A 6,808-nucleotide genomic window follows, 5' to 3' on the forward strand; every position below is an offset into this window, starting at 1 on the left:
ATTATCATGTTTGCCATGGTTAGAAAGATCAAAATTTCTCCTGTGAAATGTATGATAAGACAATTGTTAGAAAGTATAAAGTTCTCTGCTCCTGTTGAGTGCACTTCTCTGATTACTCCGATAGCAAAAGGGCTAGGAGTCATTAGCGACCAAATTGCTTTTATCTCAGCCGCTCGTCCGCGTATTGATGAGGCTTATCTAGTGCAAGGGCATATTTTGAAACATGGAGTAGATGGATCTTTGATATACTTTTTCCCCGGTTGTACAAATGAAATCATGTTGCCAAATGCGGGGTATCATTTGTACAACTGCCATGAACTAACCATTCCTTTGCAGACCATAGAATAATCTCGTGCAGGTGGAACTTACAGTGAGACGCGCAACATGACAAGGAACGAACAAGGAAGTTCATCATCCTCGACACCCGTGCAGATGTACGAGGCAGGTTGGGCACCAACTGGGGATGCACCCGGATGGAACCAAGCTCCACGCCATAGCATCGGAGTCTCAACCTGGTCAAGCGCCAGTGAGGACCGGTGGCATGCGCCTCATGACATCCACTGGGGGGACAATCAGCCTCGTAGATCAAGTGGTGTGCCTCCATCTCCAAGTGAATGGCGCTCGAGTTCCTCTCGTTGGGACTTGGGTGAAATCGCTAGGAGAATGGACACCCTTGATATGCAGACGGGGAGATCCAGTATGACCTCACGGAACACATAGCTCAAACGCAAGAATGGCAACAATCTGCTGATGCTCAGTTCACCAACATCAACAACATGATGTAGCAGCATGATGACCTTCAAGCGTACTTTCGCTTTCAGGGGTTCAATCCTTATCAAGGACCCTGAGCGAAAGCCAAGCTTGGGGGGAGACATCGCTCCCCCCACTGAGGTAACTTGCATCACATTGCATATTTCCCTTTCCAATTACATATTTGCTTTCCAATTGCATTCTATAAAACTTGAAAACAATATAAAAATTTGCAAAATATAAAATACCAAAAAGATAGGATAGGTTTGAGTCATGCTAGGTAAGACAAAGCTAGCTCTCTTTGTTGAAATGATGAATAGTTGCTCTGTTTTATATATCTGATATATGGGTTCTTGGTAAATACTCTCTCAAAGATTAAATATAAGTAGCCAACAATTATCCGGGAACCTGAGGTAAATGGGCTACACTTGCTAATCTAAGTCTAAGCTGTTGCGAGATATGAGATAGTAAATATGAGTTGCTATGACCCTGATACTAGTTTGGCTTGAATTCTGGATGTTTTATTTTTCAAAATGATAAATTGATACTAGTTGCTATGACCCTGATACTTGCTATTCCATTGAACTTTGTCAAACTCTTGTGACTTGTGTAGATACTTCTCATGCTCTATGATCAAGATCATACACCCACATATATGCACATGCTAAACTCCTCCACTGGGAGCTAAGCAATATTCCATTCCATATCCATATTACCACCAAAATAAATTCTCCATGCTTTCATGTGCTTTCTTCTCCTGAAAAGAAAAAAATCCTTTTGAAAAAAAAAGAAAAAAAAGAGAGAAAGGAGAGAAAGGCATGGTTGTGAAAAAATAACAATAATAAAAGGATATGCTCCATCAAGCATGAGCATGATTGAAAAAAAAAATGTAATCATGCTCTCTCCTAATCAATAAAAGAAGGATTTTTGGGAGAAGAAAGTAAGCACAAAGGAGAAGCATTGTTCTTTTATTTTTCCTCATACACCATTTCCACTATATACCACACACATTATGCACGATCTTGATCTTGAGTATGTTTAGTTATCTGCTTTAGTCCAAGTTTTTGACTTAGTAATAAATATGAATGCAAGTATGCCATGTTTGATCCCTACCGAGCTCCACATATAAACCTTAGAGTACGAATCAACAAGGTAACATTTGGTGAGGAATTCATATTGATACACTTAGAGAGACTGAGTGAATCACTTGAGGAACTTGGTTTTTTTTTCGAAAATCATTTGAAAACTTCCGGAACAAGAGTTGAATAAAGGTTGGGTGAATTGGTGCTCTATTTGCTGTTTTGTTTTTCAACCGCCCAAGGCAAGGAGAAGCAGTGTCTCGTGGGAATCAGGGGTAAGGGTAAGCCACCAAGCCAAAGATTATTTAATTTGAGAGAGGGTACATATACCTTGCACCTGTATCTTTGAGATATGCAGCATAGTAGCAACTCCTGATCAACAACCAAGTCTTTGTTTCCTTTCGTCCTTCACTCGGGACGAGCAAAGGTTCAAGCTTGGGGGGGTTTTGTTGACGGTCGTTATTGATCAGTTTCAACCGTCAATATTACTAAAACAGGAGAGAACTAGTGATGCTTGCAATGCATAAATATGATAGAATAATAATATTCCAGATAATGATTCGCCCCAGGCGACCGGCGCGGGAGAGCCGGATCGGGCGCTCCCCCCGCCCGCGCCCTCCCCGACGTGATTACCTGGTGTGCCCACCCACTTCTCCCTCCTATTTTTCCACAAAAGATGTTCACCTAATGTACTTACAATGTTTCACTATGTATAGATCAAATGTTGCAGTGAATTAAAATATTCTATTGCAACAAAAAACCCACATATTTTAGAAACTCTCTATTAAGGGAATTTAGTTTATTTTTTGTTCCATAAAAAATGTTTCATCTAATGTACTTACAATGTTTCACTATGTATAGATCTAATGTTACAGTGAACGAAACATTCCATTGCAACAAAAAATCCACATGTTTTGGAAACCCCCTATTAAGGGAATTTTGTTTATTTTTTGTTCCACTGAAAAATGTTTCACCTAGTGTACTCACAATGTTTATGTATAGATCTAATGTTGCAGTGAACTGAAACAATCTATCGCTATTTGCTGAAACATTTTTTTTATATAAGGTGAAACAACACTCGATTTAAACGAGTGAAACATTTTCGATCTACTTAGTGAAACAATTCCGATATACCTGGTGGAACATCGTGCAACATTTAAAAATAATTCAATAATAAGCTATTTTTTTTCGTCGGAATATATCCATGTGTGGTCTTGTTTTCAAGATTTAATTGCAACGAATTTGATGGTGCAATCGGATCATGATTTGGATAAATAATTTAAGAGAAAAATCAGTTTAAAGCAGTTTTTGCACGTAAATCGGGCGCTGACGTCAGCTGACGTCAGCGCCCGATTTTCCTCAAATTCGATCGGGCGACCGATCCGAAGGAGCCTCCTAATATTCTACTAGTATTGGGTCTACTAACCTTTTACAGAGAATGACAATAAAATGAAGGAGAATCGACATCAACTTAAACGATAAATCAATCGAACGTTGTCAAAGACCAGACTTATGTATGAATGGGCCAAGAACTCAGAATTGACACGACGAATCAGGCCAAAATTCACAAGTATACGAAGTAAAGCAGCAGAGGAGGCCACCAGCCAAAATGAGGGCTGGTTTGGCTGGCCCCAGGTTCGGCCGAACCTGGTGGTTTGGCCGAACCTCCCGTGAAGCCGATGGATGCAGGGTTTTGAGGGAACGGTGGAGATTCACTCCCTATGGCGGTTGGAGGGTATTACCGACCTTTCCAACCGCCATAACCATCATTACCTGCCTATTTAAGAAGCTCACTCTCTTCATTTCAATACACACCTCAAGCAAGAGCTCTCTCATTCCTCTCAAGTTTAGTTTAGTAGTATCTAGCTGGTGGAATAGAATTAGAATAGGAATCAGGAGTCCGGAAGCCTTCGGAAGAGTTCGGGTATGGCTCTAGTAGCTTTCCTTTCCTCTTTTGTAAGCTTTGTACTTTTATTAGAATACTCTTCTAAATACATTTATGGTATTGGAATACTTTCCAAGTATATGAGTACCTACTTTACATTATGTTCATGTTATACTGAGTATACTGCTAGCTTATCTGGGAGATGCTTTGGTGCGGTTATAGTGTTTGCTGATGCAATTACTCTATGTCATGACGATGATATTAGAGTAGTATCTGGTAGTTTAGACGTGGTGTCTAGATTACGGGATATCATTATTTGGGGTTATATATTGCGGATGAGAGGTGGGCCACTGATGGTGACAGCTCAGTACGGGTATTCCTCCGCGCCTATATATAATCCTAAGTTATTTTCCTGGGGAGGGTATTCCTTCGTATTTAGCCTCGGTTGGATGGTTATGACGGGCTGTCGTAAGGAACTCGGTAGTCAGGGATGGCTTCTCGAAGTACCAGGAGGGTATCGGATAGAGGGTATTAGCTAGTAAACCAGTTAACTAGAATGTATGTATACTATGTATATTAGAAGTATAGGAATAGATTCTCTTTCTCTTTTCTTTCCACCTAGCTTAGATTAATTATTATGAGGATGAGTAGTAATGCTTGTGTGTCACTCTACCCTTGGATTATCTTAACCCCTGCTTAGAATAAGATTATCACAAGTAATATATAAGTTAATAGTTGAGTTCTCTCTATATGATCTTCCCACGGGATAAAATAAATACGATACCTTTGGAATACTCTCGGGTGAAATGCTACAATGGTATATCTGTGCGCTTGCGGATGAACTCTGTAACCATAATATACCAGAAGTATTTCTGCGCCATTGCTGGGAATTATATTTCTAGTAATGTCGTTAAGAAATACCAACAAAGCTATGGGTAGTTGGAGGGTAAATGGCTGGTTTGGAGTTTGGATAGCAGGCTGGCTGGCTAGGGTTTCATTTGATTAAGCCGATATCGAGGTAGGACGAATATTGGCTGGACAAAATATAGATTTTGAATTTAGATGAATTTAGGTCCAACATTCACTGGAATCGGATTTACGGTTTAGGAGATATGGGCTCCTAAAGAATAGGATTTGAATTAAATCTAGAAAATACGGAAAGGTACTTTTTATGGGCCCACCTGTCAGTCTTTTTCCCTTTTCTTTTTCTTTCTCTTCTTCTTCCTCCCGTCTCTTCCTTCTTCTTCTCTTCCAGCACAGGCAAACAGGGAGGATGGGGAGGAGGGGCGCCGGTGGTAGAGCGGCTAGGAGGTGGCGACTCTGGAGGCCAGTGGTGTTCCCGAGCATCGCGCATCCTGGGAGGGTGGTGGCCGGCAGAGGGAGAGAAGGGTATGGCCGGAACGGCTAGGGGAAAAGCTTATCTCCGGCGGCAAGGAGAGGTGGTGGTGGTGGCTTATTTCGAAGGGGGAAAGGAAGGGGAAGTGGGGAAATGGGTTTGCCTCGTCGAGGCGAAGCTAGTGGCGCGAGGGTTGTGCCAATGGGGCACCGGTGAGGGAGATCGACCGGTGGCGGCAATGGCCGGATATGGAGAGGAGAGAGAAGGAGCTCGGAGAACTCGATGGTGTGGAGGGAAAAGAGGCGACCTCGCCAGTATTTATAGGCGTCGGAGGTCGGTTCTTCAAGGCGGTTCGCAGAGGAGAAAGATGAGGAGGATACGGCGCCGGTGGAGTGGAGAAGAAGGAGACGGCGCCGGCTGTGGCCTGTGATTGGTCGGCGACGGTGGCGGCACTACTTTGCGGCGACGGCAAGGCAGCGGCTTGGCGTGGGCGGCAAGTTGACGGTAGCGACGGCATGGGAAAGAGGACGACGGCGCCGGCTTTTGCTTTCTTAGCGGCGACGGAAGGGAGTTGGCGGCGGCGTGCGCGTGTGCAACACGTGCACCAGCAAGAGGAGGAAGGGCGGCTCGGCTGGAGGCTGGGCCGTCCTAGGCCGAAGAAGGAGATGGGCCAAAAGGAACAATGAGAGGAGTTTCGGCCCAATTACAAAAAGGAAGAAGTCTAATTTGAATAATTGATTTGGATTGCTAGGTTTTGCAAAGAATTTGAATTCGGAGAGAATTCACAAAAGAGATATCTTAATTTATTTGAGTGCAATATTTGGAGGTGGAGTTTGAGGGAATTTATTTGGAAGCACTCAAATAGGAAGAGAAACTAATAATATTCCTCAAAATATTTTTGGTAATATACAAAGGAATTAATTGAAGGGAATAGATAGGATTTGAATTCTAAAATTGGTATTATGTATATTTGTGGTTAAAAGGGGAAGTTGAGTGAAGAGTATAAATTGGAATTTTCTTAGCACAAGAGCAATTACTCACAATATTTGCAATAATACTATTCTTGTGTCGAAGAGGAAATCAAGCCACAAAGATTAAATTGGTGGCTAGATCCAAAGGAGGAATTTGGATATTTGGATTGGGAATCAAAGGATGGGTTTAAGATCAAAGGATGGGCTAACAATTAATTCCAATAAAATTGGAATTGCTTTGGTTTAGGTTTTAGCACAATATAGGAAGGTTTCTTGGACCATAATTCATAACAGTAAAAAGGGTTTTTCAAACTAAATTTAAATAAAGGATGTTTTAGGCGAAAGAAGGTTTTAGATTAAAACCAAATCAAGGAATATTTCAAGATAAAATTTTAAATGAAAATCACAAAGGCTTTTGAATATCAAAGAGGGATTTTATGTAGGTTAGCTTTAGGAGGTCTCGCTAATTATAATGTCCTAGGTTTAAAGTGGTTATTAAAAACATAAGACCCGACATGATGCAAGATTAGAAAATAGTAAATTTTCAGAATGTTACATCTCAGCTACATTTTGTGAGCAAAGTCGATGCACGTATTCAGGGGCGGACTGTTGGTATTTCTTAACGACATTACTAGAAATATAAATCCCAGCAATGGCGCAGAAATACTCCTGGTATATTATGGTTACAGAGTTCATCTGCAAGCGCACGGATATACCATTGTAGCATTTCACCCGAGAGTATTCCAAGGGTATCGTATTTATTTAATCCCATGGGAAGATCATGATA

The 6,808-nt window shown here is 41.5% G+C and overlaps 1 long non-coding RNA gene across 1 annotated transcript; it reads right to left on the reverse strand.

The window, feature by feature from the left end:
* Positions 1–212: 212 nt before the first annotated feature.
* LOC136356947 (uncharacterized) lies at positions 213–5,339 on the reverse strand. The gene is made up of 2 exons (XR_010742034.1): positions 4,896–5,339; positions 213–1,507 (listed from the first exon to the last, which is right to left on the reverse strand). It is a non-coding gene; the product is annotated as an uncharacterized lncRNA (long non-coding RNA).
* Between the last annotated feature and the right edge of the window lie 1,469 nt (positions 5,340–6,808).

This window comes from Oryza sativa, chromosome 6 (genome assembly GCF_034140825.1).
Source record: "Oryza sativa Japonica Group chromosome 6, ASM3414082v1".
In the NCBI taxonomy this organism is placed as follows: Eukaryota; Viridiplantae; Streptophyta; class Magnoliopsida; order Poales; family Poaceae; genus Oryza; species Oryza sativa.